Genomic DNA, 24,549 nt, shown 5'->3' with positions numbered 1-24,549 from the left:
CCAATAAAAATATGGGCAACAGACTGAAATAGAAACTTTTCGAAAGGAGACAGAAGGAAGGCCTAGACTAGACATATGAAAACATGCTCAAAGTCACTAATTATCTGAGATATGCAAATCAAAATGACAATGCGGTACCGTCTCACACCTATCATAATGGCTATCATCAACAAATCAACAAACGACAAGTGCTGGAGAGGATGTGGAGGAAAAGGAACACTTTTGCACTGCTGGTGGGAATGCAGACTGGTGTAGCCACTGTGGAGAACAGTATGAAGTTTCCTCAAAAAACTAAAAATGGAACTTTCATTTGACCCAGTAATCCCACTTCTAGGAATATATCCCAAGAATCTAGAAACACCAGTCAGAAAGGATAAATGCACCCCTATGTTCATAGCAGCACAATTCACCTTAGCTAAGATTTGGAAACAGCCTAAATGCCTGTCAGCAGATGAGTGGATTAGAAAAATATTGTGCATCTACACAATGGAATACTACGGTGCTATAAAAAAGAAGGAATTCTCACCATTTGCAGCAACATGGATGAAACTGGAGAGCATTATACTAAGTGAAATAAGCCAGGCAATGAAAGAAAAATACCACATGATCTCACTCATTTTTGGAAAATAAAAAACATTATAACCTGATGAACAAAAAGATAGATACAGAGGCAATAAAGCATCAAACAGACTGTCAAATTACAGCGGGAAGCCTGGGGAGTGTTGGGGAGAGGGGGAAAGAGATCAACAGAAGGACTTGTATGCATGCATATAAGCACAACCAATGGACACAACACACTGAGGGTTGGGGGGTTTCAGGGCATGCGACGGGGTCATGGAGGCTGGGGGAAGGTCAACGGGGAAAAAAAGGAGATGTATGTACTACTACATGTAATAATTTAAAGACAAAAATATTAAAAAAAGAAAAAAAAAGAAACAAACAAAAAGAGGAAAATAAAGAAAAAAGAAAGAGATAATAAAATAAAATGTAAAAGTGGAGTGTCGTTCCTTTGGCTGGTTTAAGATCCCACTCTTTTGTACTGTCTGTGGCTTCTCAGTTTCCTGTTGCTGGGATTGAAGACCTCTCTTTACTCCAGTCCTTGTGGACTCTCAGGGACTATTCAGAATTTTTTTATTCTTTATGCCACTCAGGGTGTAGTCTGGTTGTGGCTGTATTGGTTGCTTGGAGACTGCAGGGAGGGACTATCTCTTCAGGAGAAAATGGCTACCTATGTCTTGCGCATTAGGTATGACTCAGTGCCAGACTCGCAGCCACCTCTCCCTGACCTTCTTCTCCCCAGACTCCACAAGTCCGCACCTTCATCTTCACCTCAGCCACGGGAGAGTGACTATATTTGAAAGGTCCTATGTACTAGGTTTAGGGAATAAAAGCAAAGACCAAAAAGAGGGGAAAGTGCTGTGCCACTGCATGGCCTGGGCAGCCATCTAGATTGCCCCCTCTGGGCTCAGTTTCTTGTGACTGTGGACCCAGATCTAAAATCTGCTGCCACCAGCAGTCCTGCACACCTCCTTTCCACAGTCAGATGCCATGCCTGTCCCAAGGGACGTGGACTTGGTGCCATGCGGTTTCCCTCTGACCCTCTGGGCTCGGAGGTCTTGCAGTTCTCTCCAGCCCAGATCCCTGATTTTATTGTTCTCCAGGTGTCCTCTGCCCTTCCCAGCTCCGAATTGTTTCACCAGCTGTGTCTTCTTTGCCAATTTGGGGTGGATATTATTTGATTTAGTTGCTCGTTCTGTCTGCTCCGGGACAAGGCTTGGGACACATCCATTTATTCCACCATCATTTTGTCTCTTGCTGTGATTTTTTTTTTAATTTCTGCTTCAATTTTATTAGTTGTTATTGGCCTACTCAGGTTTTCTAAATCTTCTTGCTTGCATTTTGGAAGATTGCATGTTTCTAGGAATTTGTCCATTTTGCCCTGGTTATCCAGTTTGTTGGCATATAGTTGTTCATAGTATTTGCTTATGATCCTTTGTATTTCTCCGGTGTCCTTTGTTATATCACCACTTTCATTTCTGATTTTATATATTTGGGTCCTCTTTCTTTGTTTCTTGATGAGCCTAGTTAGGTGTTCACCAATCTTGTTTATCCTTTCAAAGAACAAGCTCTTGGATTCATTGATCTTTTGTACTTTTTTTTTATCCTCTATGGCATTTATTTCTGCTCTGGTCCTTATTATTTCCTTCCTTCTACTTCCTCTGGGCTTTTCTTGCTGTTCTCTTTCTAATTAATTTTGTTGTAAGGTTAGATAGTTTATTAGTGGTTTCTGTTTGTTTGTTTGTTTCTTGAGGTAGGCCTGTAATGCTATGAACTTCACTCTCAGAACTGCTTTCACTGTGTCTCATAGGTTTGCATGGTTGTGCGTTCATTTTCATTTGTTTCCAGGAAGCTTTTAATTTCTTTCTTGACATCATAGGGAACCCATTAATTGTTTAATAACAGGCTAATTTGCCTCCATGTATTTGAGGGTTTTTTTAGGTTTTTTTAAAATTGTAGTTGATTTCTAACTTCATGCCATTGTAATCCAAGAATATGCTTGGTATTATATCAATCTTCTTGAATTTGTATAGACTTGTTTTGTGTCCTAACATGTGGTCTATCTTTAGTGTTGTTCCATGTGGGCTTGAGAAGAACTTTTTGACTCGAGGGCCACAATGGGTTCTTAAACTGGACCAGAGGGCCGGAACAAAAGCATGGATGGAGTGTTTGTGTGAACTAATATAAATTCAAAGTAAAGGAGCGGAGGGGAGAGGAAGAGAACCGGATAGAACAGCTGGATCCGGCCCGCGGGCCGTAGTTTGCCCAAGGCTGGTATATTCTATTGCTTTAGGGCAAAGTGTTCTGTAAATATCAGTTAGATCCATCTAAGCTAGTGTGTCATTTAAGGCCTCTGTTTCCTCTTTGACTTTTTGTCTGAAAGCACTATCCAGTGATGTCAGTGCATCCTGAACTTGTGAGTATATTTTTTTCACCAGGTAGGGGACGTTTTCTGTTATTATTTCTTAAAGTAGGTTTTCAATATCTTGCTCTCTCTCTTTTTCTGACACCCCCATAATGAGAATGTATGTATGCTTAAAAATGGCTCAGAGGTTCCTTACACCATCTTCATATTTTTGAATTCTTTTTTCCTTTTTGCACTTTTGGTTAGGTGTTTTTTACTTCCTCATATTTAAAATTGTTGATTTGATTCTCAGAATCTTCTACTCTACTGTTGAATCTCTGTATATTATTCTTTATTTCAGTCAGTGTATGCTTAATTTCTGACTGGTCCTTTTCCATTTTGGAAGGTTTCTAAAAGATTCTTGAGTAACCTTATCACCATGGTATAAAACTCTATATCCAGTAGTTTGTTTCTTCCATTCCTTTCATTTGTGATATGTGTTTTTGTCTCTGCATTTTGGCTGCTTCCTGTGTTTGTTTTTATGTATTGAGATGCTATGTCCCTTGAGTTGGAAGAGTGACATTGTGTAGTTCTATAGGGCCCAGTGGCTCAGCCTCCCAGTCACCTGAGCTGGGAGCTCTAGGTGCACTCCTTTGTGTGCTGTGAGCACAGTCTTGTAGTAGTTGAGACTTGATTGTTGTTGGTGTCACTAGGAGAAATTGACATCCAGGCCAATTGGCTGTGAGAATAAAACTCAACTACAGTGGGAGAGCTGCTGTGCAGGAGACACCCCTATGGAGCAGGACTTGCTTCAGTGGGGCTTTGGTACTAACTGAGTCCTCCCCTTGATTGTGTCGCTTATGGATGTGTAGAGTTGTAATCTGGTATGTTCTGATACTAACCACTGGGTACTTTGGCTCTTGGATCTCCAGGGAGATGCAAAGTTAACCACTGCCTGGTGCCACCCAGCAGGAACTACAGAGACATCTGCTAATTCCTCCTCTTGGTATTGGGTTTGGAAGTGCCCAGATAAGGCTCAGCAATTAAGGTAGGCAGGCCAGTGCTGGTGTTGGGTCTTGGGCCTTTTATTGATAGGTTTGGGGCTCCCTGACCCAGCTGTAGCTCACTTGATAGATGTTAGCCTGAGCAAGAACAGGTCATTTATAGGTAAAAACCACTGCACACAGCTTGGGTGGGGTCATAAATTGGATGAGGCAGGATCTTAGGGAATCTCCAGGGTGGAGCAAACATAAATGGCTGCCAGTCAGTCCTGCAACCTGGGAGGTCCCAGAATAGTAAAAATGATCCCTATGAGCCCCTCCATCTGGGAGAAAGCCACCTCTGAATTCCTGCCTCATTGCCAAACAATCCAGTTCCTCGTTGTATGTGTCTGTGTTCCCCAGAGCCTCACCCTGGTGCTAGAGCTCAGAGGAAGCAGGGCCTTGTAAGTTCAGTTCATGGTTCTGGCCTTTGAAGAGGAACATATGGGTCTCCAGCAGCCTCTGTGTCACTGAGCCCTGATCAGTACTGGTTTTTACAGCCTGTAGTTATGGGGACTATTTTTCCCAGTTCTGGGAGCCTGGGCTGGAGGTCTGGTGTAGGGCTGGGCCCCCTTGTTCCTCACAGGCAGCCTCTGCAGAGAGGATCTCCCTCCTTATTAAAAAAGTGGCACATATGGGTGTTGGACCAGCCTATTCCATCCCTCTGTACCTCCTACCAGTCTCAGTGTGCTTTCTTCTTTACTTTATTTATAGGACTTCCATTCAGCCAGCTCTCCAATAGTCCTGGATGATGGTTATTCTGTATTTTAGATGTAATTTTGATGTGGTTGTGGGAGGCAGCGAATACAGGTGTTTACCTATGACACCATATTCCTAAGTTCTGTTGTTTTCTTTATGCCTATGATCCTCTCTATCATTTTCTTCTTCTTCTTAAAGTGGTCCTTTTAACATTTCTTGCATTGAATGTTTGGTGAAAATCTACTCCTTTAACCTTTTCTTTTGTCTGGAAAGCTTTTTAAATCACCTTCAATTGTAATGATAGCTTTGCTAGATACAGTAGTTTTGAGTGTATGTCCTTGCCTTTCATTACTTTGATTACTTCATGTCACTCCCTTCTGGCCTGAAATGTTTATATTGAAAATTCAGCTGATATTCTAAAGGGAACTTCTTTGTAGGTAATTTTCTGACTCTCTCTTGCTGTCTTTAATATTCTACCTTGTCTTTAACATTTGCCATTTTGATTTTGATGTGTCTAGGTGTGGCTCTCTTTGGGTTCATCTTGATTGGGACTCTTTGTGCCTCCTGAACTTGTGTGACATTTTTCTTCACTTGCTTGGGGAAGTTTTCTGTCATTATTTCATTAAACAGGCTTCAGTTCCTTGCTCATCTTCTTCCCCTCCTGATATTCCTATAATGTGTATTTTTCATGTTGTCCCAGAGCTGCCTTAAGCTATGTTCCTGTTTTTCCATTATTTTATCTACTTGCTGCTCTAATTGGGTATTTATTTCTACCTTTTCTTCCAAATCTCTGATTCTATCCTCTATTTCATCCTATATTTTTATATATATTTTTAATTTATTTCAGAGAGGAAGGAGAAAGAGAGATAGAAACATCAATAATGATAATAATTGATCAGCCACCTTCTGCATGCCCCACACTGGGGATCAAGCCCACAACACAGTCATGTGCCCTGACCATGAATAGAACTGTGTCTTCTTGGTTCATAGGTTGATGCTCAACTACTGACCCATGCTGGCAAGGCCAATCTACTCTTAATACCTTCCAGTGTGTTCTTGATGTCAAATATATCAGTCTTCACATTTGTCTGATTATTGTTCATGGCCTCTATTTCCTTTTACATGCTATTGTAATTTGCACTAATTTCCTTAGGCATCTTTACAACCATTGCATTGAATTCTATGTCTGATAGTTTGCTTGCCTCCATATCATTTAGTTCTTTTTCTGGAGATTCCTTATTTTCATTCATTTGGGGATTGTTTCTTTCTCTCCCCATTTTAGTTGTCTTTCTGTATTTGCTTCTATGTTTTAGATAGAACTGTTAAGCCTCCGAGTCTTTGTGGGATGGCCTTATGTAGAAAGTGTCTTGAGGGGTCCAGTGGTGCAGTCTCTGTTCACCTGAGCTGAATGTTCTAAGAATATCCCTTGTGTGTATTATTTGGTCTCTCCTATAGTAATTGGGACATGATTGTTGATGTCCCATTCATGAGAGGGATCTCCCCTTTGACTTGCTGGCAGTGAAATTCAACACCAACATCATCATTCCAGCTATTCTACAGGTGCTGACAGAACAGAATAAGATACAACAGGACCCCCAAAATAGCACAAAAATCAAGCTACTCAATACAACAACAGGGAAATCTAGAAGGAAAATGAAGAGAAAGCAATCAAATAAAAAATAAAAATACTAAAAGACACATGAACAAAGATTTAGAGGAGATATAAGAAAAAGGGAGAAAGAGGAAGATGAAAAATGGCTATATGGAAGCAAGAAGGAAGCTAAAAGAACAAGTATAGGAGGAAAAACAGAAAAGAAAACAGAAAATAAGTGAAATAAAAATAATGAATTTAAATTGTAGTGATAATGGATATAAGGTATAGATAGAAAATGTGAAGTGGAAAAAAATAAGAAAAAAGAGAAAAACAAAACAAAATAAGGAAAATTAATAATAAGAATAGACAAAAGTAGAATAGAATCAAATGAAAAAGAGTAATTAGAAAGAAGAAAGAAAAAAACAAACAAAACAATAACAAAAAAATCCACACACACACACACACACACACACACACACACACACACCACACACACACACCAAAAAATAAAACTGCACATAATCGCACACTCAAAAACCTTTGAGTCCACTATTTGTGGAGCTCACTGGATTTTGCTACGATGTTATTGAATCTGGTCTATCCTTGGCCCCCTGGAAGCTTCTCTGCAGGTCAGTGTGAATTACTGTCCCTTTCTAGCCCTGAGCTACCTGATTGATGTCCAAGGAGTTGAAGCCCGTAGTAGTTCAGTGGGTGGGGACTTCTTCGCCCAGAGGCTAGGACTGCCTCAAATCTCATGCCTTGATTGTCTCTGTTCTAAGGTGTACTTTCTTCCCCCATAGAGGTGGGCTTTGTGGGGGTTTTCTGGCCTTGACTGAGATGGTTTGATCAAACATGTGTTGGGGGTGGTGCCAGTGGCTTATAGGAGGGGGGCCCGGGCCTTTCCTCTCCTTCTAATGCCTTAGCTCTGTCTGGTTTGCTGGCACTTCCTCTCTGTCACCTGCAGGGGCTCAGATTTCCTACACCAGGGTGTTCCCCCTTGTCTCAGGTCACTGCAGGTTGGGTCAGAAGCAGCTGAATTCCAGGTGGGCAGGGCTGATCTACTTCTTAGACCTACTGTCCTGCCCTCTTCTTGCTCACCTGCACAGTTTCCTCCAAGAAATAGAAAGCCCCCAGATCCAATGTTAAGTGTGTCCTTCAGACCCCTCTTGTAAAGGCTGACCCTGAGCTCCACTGTGTGGCCATTCCTCCTGGTCAGAGGAGCATCCCAGGCTGCACGATGGCGGGTTGCTAGCACTACTCTATCCAGGGACTTCAGCCTCAGACTTCCACTGCTATACTTATCCCACAGTCTCCACAGCCAGTGCCCTGGAGGCCTCTTCTCTCAGTACCAGGCCCTCCATCTCACTTACATATCTAACACCTCTTCAGTCTCCACAGATCCTCAGTTCAATAGGTCGAGGAAAGGAGAAGCTACATCCATCTCTTGGCTTTCAGCACAGTTCCTGTCCCCAAGCCCTGGTGGTGGAGCCGAGCAGCTGGGCTCTAGGGTTGCAGGGGCAGCACAGTAGCAGTGGCAGTGGCTGAGTACACAGCAGGGGCAAGAGCTCTGCCAGGTCAATGGTGGTCACATGGTGGTGGCACAGTGTCTAGGCTGGGTCCCATTGGTGCACAGCTTCAGGCTAGATGCATGCTAGGTACACAGAGGCCCTGCCAATATTTGTTTCAGGCATGTGCATCTGGGTTGTGACCTTTGTGGGCACAGCTTCCTCCCAAGAATGACTTTGTAAACCTTTCAAGTTGGCACACTCTCTAAGCTGGAGCTGTGCCCAGAGAATGCGCGTAGCATGGGGTTTCACTGCTGTTAACTTAGGTGTTATCTGTTTCAGTCAAGCACAGGCTCTCTCTGCTGCTGCTGCTGTTTACTAGGTGTGCAGACTGCAGTTTGTGTCATTGGGGTGCATGGGATCTGGGGCGGGGGTGCCCATGGGTTCAGGCCCCTACAATGGTTAGTCTGAATGGTGGCAAGGCTGGGCGCCTAGCTACTTCTGTTTCCCGCAGCCTCCTCCCAAGAAGGACGTTGTAAACCCTTCAAGATGGCCTGATTTCTGAACCAGAGCTGAGCCTGTAGAGTGCCTGTGGCCATAGCAGGGGCATTTTGGCCAAGAGAGACCAAACCCCCTGTCCCCAAGGTTCCCACTCGATCGTACTGTCCCTCACACACACACACACACACACACACACACACACACACACACACACTTGCCCTCTGAATCCTTTACTTACTCACTCCCTTCCTCATTCTAATCCTGCTGTTCCAATCCCTGGAAGTGGAATTTTCTTCAGCAGGTTCTGGTTTCTGCCAAGATCTCCCTTTGGATATGCTGCTTGTGAGGCTATTTGGATCCTGCTTTGATGTTGTCTGAAACTGGCCACTGGGTGTGTTGTTTCTGGGCCTCTTGGGAGGGACTGTGGTTCAGGTCAATGTCAGATGCTGCCTGTAACTGACCCTGGGCAATTTGGAGTTACAAAGCAATCCAATTTCTGGCTGCCTCTGCTGGGCTTGAGTGTGCATTGAAAAGACCAAGCTGCGCACCAAGGTCATCTTTTGTCAGCACCAGAATCGGGAGCAAGTCAGCAAAAGTCCCAAGGCACCCCAAGATCCACCCAATATCAGCCTCTGCCTGCTTCTATCTGTTGGCTTCTTGTTAGGATCATTTACTGAAAGTGCCTCTGGTGGTACTCAAATTGCATGAGGTAGGTTCTTAGTGAGTCAACTGGTAGGGGCCAGCTGTGTTCACCAGGTTAATACAGGTTCATACTAGGTAACAGTGCTCAGTCTGATGCCACCCAGCAGATGTCCCAGGGTATACCAAGTCTAGCTGCCATCTACTGGGCACTTGCACAACTTTGTGGTGGGGCAGGCCTCAGGTATCATCAGGCTGAGGCAAGCTGAGTTTATCAGGCCCAAAGAGACCGCAATTTGGCCATGTGAAAGGAAGGCTCTGCACTGGTCAGGCATGCTAGGGAAAAATGGTCCCCATCCTAGAGTTACACAACTTAGTTCAGATTCTTCCAGGAGCCTAATATCAGCAGGGTGGGGTTGCTGGAAGTCAGGAGGACAGGGCTAATGGACCTCCTGTGAGAGGAAGGTGCCAGTCAGGCTCTGGGGAAGGTTGAGGGGAGTGACCCTTGCCCCCAAGCCACACAACTCAGTCACTGACACCCCCTGAGTCTTCCCAGAACTCTACACCTTAGCCCAGGAAACTAACTCCTCACCAAGGCACAAGTTCCACAGGGTTGGGCTCTATGGTGGAGTAATTGCATTCCCTCAGGTTGATGCTCTATGGATTAGGGTGCTCCACCCAAGATGGCATCTCTGGTGAGTGAGAGGAACTAAGCACAGGTTTTCTGTCTGAGTCTCTTCAGCTCTCTCCTCAAAAACACAAACCTCAGTCTCTCCTCACATGACTCTAGTCCCCTTTGCCCTCTTTCTATGGGAGCCCAGTGTGAGTTGCTGTTTATGCGATTTTGTGTGTTGGCCCTTTAAGAGGGCACTTGTGTCTCTAGTGGACTTTGTTCTACCCTGCTGGACAGAATCCCCACTAATTTTCACAGCCAGATGTTATGTGAGCACCTCTTTCCAGCTATGGTGTTGTGAGCTTGGCAACCCAGCTTTGGGTAGAGACCCCACACTCTCCAGGGAACCTTTATAGCAAAATTATCCCTCCAGAATCTCAACCATCACCCTGGGTGCTGGGAAAGCCCTGTTCCTGTCTTCACCCTTCCTCTGTCTCAGTGGGGCTTCTTCTGTAAATCCTCGGTTGTAAGACTTTTCTTCAGCTAGTCTTCAGTTGGTTATTCAGTTTGATTGCTCTGTATTTTAGTTGTAATTCCAGTTTGGTTCTGAGAGGTGGTGAGTGTAACATCCACCTACTTTGCCACCATCTTGGATCTTGTAGATAATTTATTGTTGTTTATTGAATTATAAAACTTGGTTGTTGGGATAATTATTTAATTGAATAATATGCTAATTGGTAATTCAACAAATTAAAATAGATGAGCCATTAAGAAGAATAAGGCAGATGGGTATATACTGATAGAAAAAAAATCTTCAAATGTGTTGCTAAATGAAAAATATCAAATCACAATGCAAGTGTAGATTTTTCTAAGATTTGTGCTTAAAAGGAGGTGTGTGAGAGAGAAATTGATTACCAGCCACAGGTAAAAAGTTATTTTAAGCACTTAAGATCATGTTTATTTCAACTTCATAAACAATAGCCCCTTCTCAATGACTGGTTCAAATTAGATGGTAAGTAAGTGCTTATGTATGCTATCATCTCTAGGATGTCATTTAGGCATTTCATAACTAAAAATAGTTATACACAAAATTAATAAATATTTTTACAAATTCTTTTTTTAATTAGTTCTGAAATTTTAAGCCAGCAAAGTACTGAAACAGTAAGAAAAGGATTTAATTAACTGCATCAGACCTCCTTACTAAAATATTGTGTAACTATTAAAAATTAGTTTTAAAGACTACATAATAATAAAGAAAATACTAATGGTAGGAAATTAAATGAAAAATGAAGTATCTAAAAATGTGTACATATATTGACTAGAATATAGTGACAAGAATTTTCATAGCAACATTATTTGTAATCACCAAAACCTACTATGTGTTCATTCTACTACTGATAGAAAAGAGAAATGTCCTATGGCACCATCACATTTTTATTGTAATAATTTTCATAAGAAATATCTAATTGCCAACATTTAAAGCACAAAATAATTAGAAATCATTTCAATTGGGATTCATATGGAATAATAATAACAGCCATTTAAAAAGTTTTAAAACTGCCACAATACTTAAAAACTGGAATACAATTACACAACACAGTTTGAGCACACATCTGTTGTCCACAGTGGAGGAAGGGACATGCCAGCACATAATATAGGTGTGTCTTTTCCCAGTAATTCATGCATAGGTCTTTGTTACACTCTGGAAAACAGTACTTCAATTAGAGAGCAGCCTTTAGCATCAGACATGAGTTGAGCCACCAACTGCCAGAATCTATCTGAAATAGCAGAGAAAGTGAAATGGAAAGCCCTGGTTAGAGACAGTGCCAGCAAACAACGGGGAATATGTCTACAGAATAGCAGGATGCAGAGATGGCACTCAGAGCCACAGGAAAAGAGGCTTAGAGCTGCTCAATTGGTATAATGGCTGCACTAAGATGAATGCATAAAAGTAACAAATCATGACATCTCATTATAGTGTCAGCCCTCAGTCAGCATGACTGACTGATACAAGCTAAAAATCAAATCAATTTAAAAAGTCACCATTGCCTTAGTCCCTGACACTTCAGAGTGGTAGCTGCTTATGGAAGGGACAGCCATGGCCTTTCACAGTCTCAATTACTTCAAATAATAAACTGTAACTTAATAAGTAGTTAAAATAGTTTGGAGAGATTCCCAAATGTTGTTGGAGTAAATGGAAGCTACACTGACACTCTCCCAAGACTAAACTGGAAATACAATTAAAATACAGAAAAATGACCCTGAAAAATCAACAGAAGACTAGCTGGGAAGAATGCTGATAACAAAGGACAGAAAGTAGAGATTGCATAGAGACTGGTAGGAATTATGGAGACACAAAAGGGCTGGCTGAGTTACCACAGATAGCAGCTGAAGTTTCAGAAGGATATCTCAGCTGTGGGGAATTCCCACTGAGAACTCTGTGGTATAAACCCTAAGCTGAGCTCCCCAGCCAAGAGTACCAGAACTGAGAAAAGCGCCCACATAACACCTGGCTGTGAAAAGCAGCAGGGTTGCTATCTGTCAGCAAGAGATACCTACCTGCAAATGCAGGCACCATCTTAAAGGGCCAATGCACAAAATTTCGTGTGCAGCCTTGGACTCTGGCAGAGTGGATTGGAGCTGTGTGAGGAGAGTCCAGGGTTGGGGGCTCTGGAGTTGGAGCTCAGAGGACAACCACCCAGTTTCCTGTCCTGAAACATTTCTTCACACTACTAAGGACATCTTTCTCTGGTCCAACTTTGCTATCCAGGTAGTTTTTGCATGGGGGAAAGGCAGTTGCCCCACTCTATTGGAAGAACTCTCACCACACCTTGTGGTGAATAGCCTGAGGCTTATCAAGTGTAAGTGTCAACTGAACTGAGGGTCTCTGGAGGATGTGAGTCTTTGCCTGATCTACTGGGTCCAGGGCTATGAAAAGCAGACCTTGGTGCATATCTTATTCCTTTTCAAAGGAATCCAGACCCAGTAGAGGGAGCCACAAGATGGTACTCAGGGCCAGTTACAAACAGCATCTAACATTGTCCTAGAGATTGGGAGTCATACCAGATGTACCTAATACATAGACACAAACTAAAACAGGCAACCAAAATGGGGAGACAAAAAACAAAAAACAAAAAACAAGCCCCAAATGAAAAAACATAAAAGAATTCTCCAGAAGAAGAGAATGAAATGGACCTAAGAAATGATCAGATACAGAGCTCAAAATAATGATGGCAAAGATGCTCAACAGAAAATATATAGCAACTATGAAAAAAGACTAGTCAGAAATAATGACATAGTACAAATAAAGAACACATTGGAAGGAATACACAACAGATTAGGGGAAGCCTAGGAACAGATCAGTGAATTAGCAGACAGGGTAGAAAAAAATCACTTCATCAAAGAAACAAAAAGAAAAAAGAAAAAAAAAACAATTAAAAAACAAGAACACAGCTTAAGGGAGCTCTGGGGCAACATAAAACATAATGATATTTACATCATAGAAGTGTCAGAAGATGAAAAAAGTGAGCAAGGAATAGAGAACCTGCTTGAAGAAATGATGGCAGAAAACTCCCCTAACCTGGTGAAGGAAAAAGTCACACTAGTTCAGGAGGCACAGAGAGTACCAAACAAGAAGAATCCAAACAGACCCATGCACAGAACACATCTTAAATAAAATTCCAAAAACTTAAGACAAAAACAGAATCTTAAAGGCACAAGAGAAATGCAAACTGTTACCTAAAAGGAGCTCCCATAAGGCTGACACCTGATTTCTCATCAGAAACTCTACAGGCCAGACGGGAATGGCATGAAGTATTCAAGGTTATGAAAAGCAAGGATCTGTAACCAAGCCTACTCTACCCAGCAAGGCTTTCATTCAAAATGAATGAAATGTAAAAAAAAAAAAAAAAAAAGGCTAAAGGAGTTTATCACCAGCAAACTACCACTGCCTAAAATGCTAATGAGAAGAAATAGAGAAAGAGAAACATAGGCATAAAGAATTTAAATGGCAATAAATAAGTACCTACCAATAATAATGTTAAATGTAAATGAATTAAATCTTCCAATCAAAAGACATAGGGTAGTTGAATAGATAAAAAACATGTCCCAATTATATGCTATCTATAGGAAACCCATCTCAGAACAAAAGACTCACATAGGATGAGAGTGAAGGGATGGAAAAATTTTTCCATGCAAATATATTTTTTTAAAAGCTGGGGTAGCAACGCTCATATCTGAAAAAATAAACTTCAAAATGAAGAATATAACAAGAGACAATAAAGCTCACTATACAATGCTAAAGGGATCAATCCAGGAAAAGGATATAACCCTGGTTAACATATATGCACCCAATATAGGAGCACCTAAATATATTTAAAAACATCTGGAGAACTTTAAGCAAGAGATCCTCAGAAATGAAATCATAGTAGGGGACTTGAACATCCTGCAGTCTTCACTGAATAGATCTTCCAGAAAAAAAATTAAAAAAGGAAACTGACTCTAAAAGGCACACTGGATCAGATGAATTTAATTCAAATTTATGAGACATTTCACCCATAAGATACAAGATAGCAACCCAAAGGTTTTTGAGTGTGTGATTATGTGTGGGTTTGTTTTTTGGTGTGTGTGTGTGTGTGTGTGTGTGTGTGTGTGTGTGTGTATGAGTGGATTTTTTGTTCTTATTTTTTTTGTTTGTTTGTCTCCATTGTTTCTTTCATCTCTTTTTTCTTGCATATCTCTAATTTCTCTCTTCCCTTTGATTCTATTCCACTTGGTCTGTTCTTACTGATATTGTTAATTTTTCTTATTTTATTTTGTTTTTCTATTTTTTTATTTTATTTTTCCTGTCTATACCTTAATATACCCATTATTGCTATGTTTTAAATTCATTATTACTTTATTTGTTTTATGTTTCCTTTTCTCTTCTCATACTATACTAGTTCTTTTAGCTTCCTCCTTGCTTCCATACAGCCATTTTATCATCTTACTCTTTCTACCTTTTTCTTATATTCCCTCTAAGTCTTTGCTTATGTGTTTTTATTATTCTTTTTATTTTTTTTCTTTGCTTTGCTTTCTCTTCTTTGTCCTTCTTAATCATTTCTGTTGCTGTTGTATTGAGTAGCTTCATTTTTGTATTGTTTTTTGTTTTATCCTGTTGTGTCTTATTCTGTTCAGTCAACACTACAACAACATTGGGGTTGAACCTCACAGGCAGTAAGTCAGAGGGGAGATCCCTCCCTCACATGGAACATCAACAATCAAGTCCCAATTAAAACAGGAGAACCCAAATAAAGCACACAAGGGGCATTCCTAGAGCACCCAGCTTAGGTGAACAAAGAAACTGCACCACTCATCCCCTCAAGACATTTTCCACATAAGGCTATTCCACAAAGACTGGAAGGCATAGCAGTTCTATGTAATACAAAGAAGCAAATGCAAAAGAAATTTAAAATGGGGAGAGAAAGAAACAATCCCCAAATGAATGAAAAGAAGGAATCTCCAGAAAAAAGAACTAAGTGGAGGCAAGCAACTGATCAGAAATAGAGTTAAAGTAATGGTTATAAACAGGTTTAAGTAGCTTAATGAAAAATACAAGGAACTCAGTGGGAACTATAGCAGCATGAAAAAATATATATAAACCATTAACCACAATAAGACAGAAATGAAGAATAACATATATGACATCAAGAACACACTGGACAGAATTAAAAGTAGATTGCATGATGCAGAGGATTGAATCTGTGATGTGGAAGACAAGGTAGAAATAAATACCCATGTAGAGCAGCAAAAAGAAAAAAAGAATTAAAATGCAGGAAGATAGTTTAAGGGAGACAACATGAAAAGTAACAATATTCGCATCATACAAGTGCCAGAAGATGAAAAAAGTGAGTAAGAAACAGCAAACCTGTTTAAAGAAATAATGACAGAAAATTTCCCCAACAAGGTGAATAAAAATACCACACAAGACCCACAGAGAGTCCTGATCAAGATGAACCCAATGAGAGCCACACCTAGACACATCATACTTTAAATAGCAAATGTTAAAGACAAAGAATCTTAAAAGAAAAGCCCAGAGGAAGTAGAAGGAAGGAAATAATAAAGATCAGAGAGGAAATAAATGACAAAGGAGGAGGGGTACAAAACATCAATGATTTCATGAGCTGGTTAGTTGAAAAGACAGGTGAGGTTGATGAACCTCTAGCCAGTCTCATCAAGAAACAAACAAACAAAAAAGGCCTGTATAACCCACTTGGCCTGGGAAAGTCCATGGCAAGGCCTCCTGCTAGTGTTAGAAAACACCAGGATGAGGACAGTGTGAGGGTGCTGAGTTCCATTTAGACCCAGGGCCTAGAACTTGGGCTGCTGGGTGGAAGATGCACTGGCTTCCATCTGACCCCCATGACCTCCCTTCCCCTCCCCACAGTCTCATCCTCCAGGCTATGCGTGGATGTGACATCCATAAACCAGTTCAGCCCAGCCAAGAAGTTGATTCGCCCCCTTCCACGCTCCTCAAAAATTACCAGAATGTCCCTAGAATGGAGAAAGTTTATGATGTTGTGAAAATACTCTTTCTGCATCAATTGATATGATCATGTGGATTTTACCTTTCAATTTGTTTATGTGATGTATCACATTTGTTGATTTGCAGATATTGTACCAGCCTTGCATCTCCAGGATAAATCCCATTTGGTCAAGGTGTATGATCTTTTTAATATCTTGCTAGATGCGATTTGCTAATATTTTGTTGAGAATTTTAACATCTATGTGCATCAGGAATATTGGTCTGCAACTCTGTTTCTTTGTAGTGTCTTTATCTGGTTTGGGGATTAGGGTAATACTGGCTCTATAGAAAGAATTTGGAAATGTTCCATCTGCATGTATATTTTGGAATAGTCTGAGGAAGATCAGTTTTAGTTCTCCTTTTAATGTTTGGCAAAACTCCCCTATGAAGCCATTTGGACTAGGGCTTTTGTTTGTGGAAGTTTTTATTATTATTATTATTATTATTATTATTATTATTATTATTATTACTGCTTCAATTTCATCAGTTGTTACTGGCCTATTAAAATGTAAACACCATATTTCACAGACCTAAAACAAACTCTCCAAAAATGTATATGTAATAAAAAAGATCCTGAATAGACTCAGCAATCCTGAGAAACAAGAACAAAGTTGGAGGGATCACAATACCCAATATCAAGCTATATTACAAAGCCACTGTTCTCAAAAATGCCTGGCACAAGAATAGACATATAGACCAATGAAACAGAAGAGAGAATCCAGAAATTGACCCAAGCTATTATGTTCAATTAATATTTGACAAAGGAGGCAAGAACATACAATGGAGTGAAGACAGTCACTTCAATAAATGGTGTTGGAAAAATCGGATGGATACATGCAAAAAAAATTAAAGTAGACCACCAAATTACACCATACACAAAAATAAACTCAAACTAGATATAGGACTTAAACGTAAAATGGGAAATCATAAAAATCTTAGAAGAATCCATAAGCAGCAAAATATCAGACACATCTTGTAGTAATGCATTTACTGATACAGTTCCTAGGACACTGGAAACAGGGCAGAAAATAAACACATGGGACTACATCAAAATAAAAAGCTTCTGCACAGCAAAAGAAACCATCAACTAAACAACAGGAAAGCCCACTGCATGGGAGAACATATTTGCCAATGTTACATCCAATAAGGGTTTAATCTCCAAAATGTATAGGGAACTCATAAAATTTAACAAAATGAAGATAAACAATCCAATCAAAAAATGAGCAAAGGACCTAAACAGATACTTTTTGAAAGTAGACATATAGAAGGCCATGAGGCTTATGAAAAAATGCTCAAAGTCACTAATCATCTGAGAGATGAAAATCAAAACGTTAATAATGTACCATCTTACACCTCTCAGAATGGCTATCATCAACAAATCAACAAATTAACAAAGGACAAGTGTTGGCCAGGATGTGGAGAAAAAGGAACCCTCATACACTACTGGTGAGAATACAGACTGGTGCAGCTACTGTGGGAAACAGTATGGAGTTTCCTCAAAAAATTAAAAATGGAACTCCCATTTGACCCAGTAATCTCACTTCTAGGAATATATATCAAGAAATCAGAAACTCCAATCAGAAAGAATATATGCACCCTTATGTTCAAGCAGTACAAATTACAATAGCTAAGACTTGGAAACAGCCTAAGTACCCATCAGCAGATAAGTGGATAAAAAACTGTGGTACATATACACAATGGAATACTATGCTGCTGTAAAAATGAAAGACCTCTTACCATTTGCAACAGCATGGATGTACCTGGAGAGCATTATGCTAAGTGAAATAAGCCAGGCAGAGAAAGATAAATATCACATGATCTCACTCATTTGTGGAATATAATGAACATCATAAACTGATGAACAAAAATAGATCCAGAGACATAGAAGCATCGACCAGACTGTCAAACCACAGAGGGAAGGCAGGAGAGAGGTAAGATGGGGATAAGAGATCAACCAAAGGACTTGTATTCATGCATATAAGCATAACCAATGGACACAGACCCTAGTGAGGTGTGGACCTATGTTGAGGGGGGGAATGGGCAGGGAGAGGTCAATGGGGTGAAAGGAGACACATGTAATATTTTCAACAACAAATAATTTTTTATAAACAAAAGACTCTTGTCTTTTGAAATGGGGAACCCTAAGAAGAAGCTAAAAATCAAAAAAGAACAATTGATGAGCAAGGTTGTGGTAAACCTTGCGGACTCTAGCTCCCTGGAGGCTTGAATTGTTGCCTTGACTGTCGAGATCTGAAATTATGCAAGACACATACAGAAACATCAAAAGGACAAAGCTCTCAAGCTCTATCTGCTGATGAGCATTGACCAGAGGAAAAAGATGCTCAAAAACATCCATAAGACGAACTACAATGTCTTTAAGAATACATGGAAGGACTGGGGAATGAGTATACCTTTTTCTCTATGTATTACGGAAGCTCACCGCCACTGGGTGACCTAGAAAGCTCTGTGCATTTGGGTTTACCAGGAGGTTCAAAAGCTGAAGAATCAAAAAAGGGCCATATAAGTAGCATCAGCAGCAGCTGGAAAACAAGTCAGATGGATACAGAAAGCTCTTCCAAAGTTGAACTGGAAGCAATCAAGGAAACCTAATGAATCTGGGTAAAGTTTAAAAACAAAATAAGAAACATAAAAAAGGACCAAAATAAAACCAGAAATGAAAGAGGTGAAGTAGCAACTGACATCACAGAAATAAAGAATTGTAAGCAAATACTATAACAACTATAAGCAAAAAACTGGACAACCTGAGAGAAATGGACAAATTCCTAGAAACATACAATCTTTCAAAACTCAATGAGGAAAAGAAAACTGAGTAGGCTAATAACAACTGATGAAATTGAAGCAGTAATAATAATAAAAAAAATCCCAGCAAACAGTAGTCCTGGTCTGGACACTTTCACAAGGGAGTTTCACCAAACATTAAAAAAAGAACTAACACCTGTCTTCCTCAAACTATTCTGAAAGGTTCAAGAGGAAGAAACACTTCTAAGCTTTTTCTATGAAGCCAGCATTACCCTAATCCAAAAAGCAGATAAAGACACTACAAAGAAAGAAAATTACAGGCTCATAGCCATGTTGAATATAGATGCTAAAGTACTCATCAAAATATTAGCAAATCGCATCCAGCAATATAATAAAAAGACCATACACCATGACAAAGTAAGATTTATTTCGGGGATGCAAGGCTGGTATAATATTAGCAAATCAGTAAATGTGATACATCACATAATCAAATCAAGAGTTGAAAATCACATGATAATATCAATAGATGCAGGGAAAGCATTCAACAAAATCCAGCACCCTTTTTGATAAAAACTCTCAGAAACAGGAGAATGGAGGGAATAAAGGTCATATATGAAAACCTACAGCCAACGTCATATTCAAAAGCCAAAGCTAAAACCATTTCCCTTAAGAACAGGAACAAGACAAGCATGTCCGATTTCACCATTCTTATTCAACCTAGTACTGGAAGTCCTAACCATAGCAATCAAACAAAAAGAAGAGATAAAACGCATCTACATTGGAAAGAACATTATTCGTAGACGACATGATCTTGTACATAGAAAACCCTAAAAACCCCACCAGGAACTATTAGACTTATAAATGAATTTAGCAAAGCAGCAGGATGTAAAATCAACATCCAGAAATAGATGGCATTTTTATACACTAATAATAAATTCTCAGAAAGAGAAACTAAAAATACAATTCCATTTACCACTGCAACAACAAAAAAATAAGGTACCTAGGAATAAATTCAACCAAGGAGGTAAAAGACCTCTACTGGGAAAACTATAGAACACTGCAAAAAGAAATAGAGGAAGTTACAAAAAATAGAAGTGTATACCATGTTCCTGGATTGGAAGTATTAACATCGTTAAAATGTCTATTTGACCCAGAGCAATCTATAGAATCAATGTCATCCCTGTTAATATGCCAACAGCATATTTCACAGAGCAAGAACAAATATTCCCAAAGTTTATATGGAACCATAAAAGACACAAAATATTCAACATAGTACTGGAAGTGCTAGCCACAGTGATCAGACAAGAAGAAATAAATGGCATCTAAATTGGAAAAGAAGAAGTAAAACTGTCATTATTCACAGATGACATGATAATGTACATAGGAAATCCTAAAGACTCCATCAACAAAATTATTAGACTTAATAAATGAATTCAGCAATGTAGCAGGATACAAAATTAATGCCAAGAAATCTATGGCTTTTTTATACACCAATAGTGAACTTAGAGAAAGAGAGACTAAAGAAAACAACCCCATTTACCATTGCACCAAAAAAATTAAGATACCTAGGCATAAACTTAACTAAGGAGGTAAAAGACCTGTACTCAAAAAACTATAGGACATTGAAAAAAGAGATGGAGGAAGACATAAACACATGGAAGAACGTACTGTGTTCATGGATTGGTAGAATCAACATCATTAACATGTCCATACTACCCAAAGCAATCTATAGATTCAATGCACTCCCCATTAAAATACCAACAGTTTGGCTCAGTAGATAAAGCCTCGGCCTGTGGACTCAAAGGTCCCAGGTTCAATTCCAGTCAAGGGCATGTACCTTAGTTGCGGGCACATACCCAGTAGGGAGTGTGCAGGAGGCAGCTGATCAATGTTTCTCTCTCATTGATGTTTCTAACTCTCTATCCCTCTCCCTTCTTCTCTGTACAAAATCAATAAAATATATTTAAAAAATAAAATAAATTAAATACCAACAGCATATTTCACAGATCTAGAAAGAACTCTCCAAAAATTCATCTGGAATTAAAAAAAAAAAAAGACCCCGAATAGCTGCAGCAATCCTGAGAAAGAAGAACAAAGTAGGAGGAATCTCAATACCAGATATCAAGATGTATTACAAAGCCACTGTTCTCAAAACTGCCTGGTAGTGGCACAAGAAGAGAGATATAGAACAATGGAATAGAATAGAGAACCCAGAAATCAGCCCAAACCACTATGCTCAATTAATTATTGACAAAGGAGGCAAGAATTTACAATGGAGCCATGACAGTCTCTTCAATAAATGGTGCTGGGAAATTGGTCAGACGCATGCAAAAAAAAAAAAAAAAAGAAACTAGACCACCAACTTACACCATACACAAAAATAAACTCAAAATGGATAAAGGTCTTAAACATAAGATGGGAAACCATAAAAATATTAGAGGAATCCACAAGCAACAAAATCTCAGATATATGCTGAAGCAATATCTTCACTGACACAGCTCCTAGGGCAATGGAAACTAAAGAGAAAATAAACAAATGGGACTACATCAAAATAAAAAGCTTCTGCGGAGCAAAAGAAACCATCAACAAAACCACAAGAAAGCCCACTGCATGGGAGAACATATTTGCCAATGTTATCTTCGATAAGGGTTTCATCTCCAACATTTACAGGGAACTTACACATCTTAACAAAATGAAGACAAACAACCCAATCAAACAATGGGCAACGAACCCAAATAGATACCTTTCGAAAGAAGACAGAAGGAAGGCCAAGAGACACATGAAAACATGCTCAAATCACTAATCATCTGAGAGATGCAAATCAAGACGACAATGAGGTATCATCTCACACCTGCCAGGATGGCTATCATCAACAAATCACCAAACGACGAGCGCTGGCATGGATGCAGAGAAAAAGGAACGCTTTTGCACTGCTGGTGGGAATGCAGACTGCTGCAGCCACTGTGGAGAACAGTATGGAGTTTCATCAAAAAAACTAAAAATGGAACTTTTATTTGACCCAGTGATCCCACTTCTAGGAATATATCCCAAGAAACTAGAAAGGATAAATGCACCCCTATGTTCATAACAGCACAATTTACAATAGCTAAGATTTGGAAACAGCCTAAGTGCCCATAAGCAGATGAGTGGATTAAAAAACTGTGGTACATCTACACAATGGAATGCTATGCTGCTGTAAAAAGGAAGGAACTCCTACCATTTGTTATCCAGCATGGATAGAGCTGGATAACATTATGCTAAGTGAAATAAGTCAGTCAGTGAAAGATAAATATCACATGATCTCACTCATTTGTGGATTATAATGAACAACATAAACTAATGAAAAAAAAAAAACAGATCCAGAGACAGAGAAGCATCGATCAGATGCTCAAACCTCAGAAGGAAGGTAGGGGAGGATGGGGTTAAGAGAGGAGAGATCAACCAAAGAATTTGTATGCATGCATATAAGCATAACCAATGGACGCAGACAACAGAGGGTGAGGGTGAGGGCATTATGGGGGGGGGGCGGTAATGGGGGCATAAGGACACATATGTAATACCTTAATCAATAAAAAAAAAAAAGGACCCCAGTAGCTGCAGAAAACTTGAGAAAGAAGAACGGAGTTGGAGGAATCACAATACTGGATATCAAACTATACTACAAAGACATTATAACAAAGCAGCCCGGTACTGATATGAAAACAGGCATATAGAACAATGGAACAGAACAGAAACACCAGTAATTGACCCAAGATATTACGCTCAATTAATATTTGACAAAGGTGATGAGAGCATACAATGAAGTAAAGACACCCTCTTCAATGGTATTTAAAAAACTGGACAGACACATGCAAAAAGATGAAACTAAACCACCAAATTATACCATACACAAGAATAAATTAAAAATAGAGAAAAGTCTTAAATGTAATGCATAAAAGCATAAAAATTTTAGAATAAAACAGAGGCAGTAAATCTCAGACATCTCACAGAGCAGAATTATTGCAGATATATATCCTAGGACAAAGGAAATGAAGGAGAAAATACATAAATGGGACTACATAAAAATAAAAAAGCTTCCGCACAACAAAAGAAATCACCATCAAAATGAAAATGGAACCCACTGTATGGGAGAACATATTTGCCAATGACACATCTGATATGGAGTTAATATTAAAATATATACTCAAGAAAAGGAACAAAAGCAATCCAATTTAAAACTCAGCAGAAGACCCAAATAAACATTTCTCCAAAGAGGACATACATGTTGGGAACCAATTCCAGTATGTCATAATTACAAGAATTTCACCAAAAGGTTGGTGAAGCTTGGAGAGCTCAACAGGGTTCAGTCAAATGTAGTTTACCTGTTGGAAATGGCTAAACAGCACTTCCCTCAAACTTGAATAGGATTGTTAACTGCCAGACAGCTCAGGGCATTTTATTGCCTCCTGTTGGCCAAACACCTGAACAGCTGTAGGCTATTCCCCAAACTGACAATGCTTCTGTATACCCTTTGAAACCTTACCCTTTAAAGTGTATATCTCCACCTTGCCTTAGGACAAATTGTATGAAATAAATAGCATAGGGTCCTTAGACAAGGAAGTAGTCTTCAGTTCCTTTAGCTGAAGATCCTCTGACCCCCAATGCCTTTCAAAATTATCTTTCATCTTTGGACTCCTTCTTGAATCTATGCATCAGCCCTTTTCTCCAGAATGCTGAACCCTTTGTAATGCTGGGACACAAGAACCCTGGCACATACCCTAGCTAAGAGACATATGAAAAACTGCTCAAAGTCACTAATCATCAGAGAAATGCAAATTAAAACCCAAATGAGGTTTCACCTCACATCTATCAAAATGGCTATCATCAACAAATCAACAAGCAGCAAGTGCTGCCAAGGATATGGAGAAAAGGGAACACTACTTTTCTGCTTGTGGGAATGCAGATTGGTTCAGCCATTATGGAAAACAGTATGGAGTTTCCTCAAAATATAAAAAATGGAAATTCCATTTGATGCAGCGGACCAACTTCTGGGAATATATCCTAAAAAACCCCAAAACACTACTCAGTAAGAATATGTTCAAAGCAGAATTATTTATTATACCTAAGATTTAGAAAGAGCCCAAATGCCCATCAGTAGATGAATGGATAAAAAAGCTGTGGGGCATTTACACAATTGAATTCTATGCAGCTATAAAAAAAAGGAGGGATCTCTTACCCTTTGGGACATCATGGCTGGTCCAGAAGAATATTATGCTAAGTAAAATAAGCCAATCTGAGTAAAACAAATATCAAATGATCTCACTTATTTGTGGAATCTAATGAACAAGATGAATAGACCAATAAATTAGGACCATAAGCGTGGAGGTATGGGAAAGACTGACATAACTTGATATGAGGATGGAGGGATGAGAAGATATAAACAAAAGAACTTATATACTTATATGCATAGCCCATTGACACAGTCAATAGAACGGTTAAGACCTGGCAGGGGAGGGGAGAAGTAGCTGGAAGGAGGAGGGCAAAGGGGAGTAAAAAGGGTGATAACTGTAATACTATCAACAATAAAAAGTAAATAAATACAAATCAAATATAAATATATACATACATAAAAATTTCATGAAAATGGACACACAACAACTAAAAATATCTGGGACACAGCAAAAGTAGTTCTGAGAGGGGAAGTTCATAGCATTACCAGACTACCTCAAAAAAAAAATACAAAAATTAATAATGA

General features: G+C 39.5%; 1 long non-coding RNA gene and 1 pseudogene across 2 annotated transcripts in view; one reads left to right on the top strand and one right to left on the bottom strand.

Moving 5' to 3' along the window:
- The window catches only part of LOC308240987, a 338,058-nt gene that overhangs the window by 155,059 nt on the left and 158,450 nt on the right, over positions 1-24,549 (bottom strand). The gene's annotated exons all lie outside the window — the stretch shown is intronic.
- LOC308242604 (small ribosomal subunit protein uS15m-like) lies at positions 15,868-18,579 on the top strand (annotated as a pseudogene). Its single transcript has 2 exons — positions 15,868-16,050; positions 18,163-18,579. The product of its transcript is annotated as a small ribosomal subunit protein uS15m-like (transcript).

The sequence above is a fragment of the Plecotus auritus genome (assembly GCF_963455305.1).
Source record: "Plecotus auritus genome assembly, chromosome: 2".
Lineage (NCBI taxonomy): Eukaryota > Metazoa > Chordata > Mammalia > Chiroptera > Vespertilionidae > Plecotus > Plecotus auritus.
Note: the sequence above shows the minus strand (reverse complement) of the source record. Positions and strands in the feature narration are given on the sequence as shown.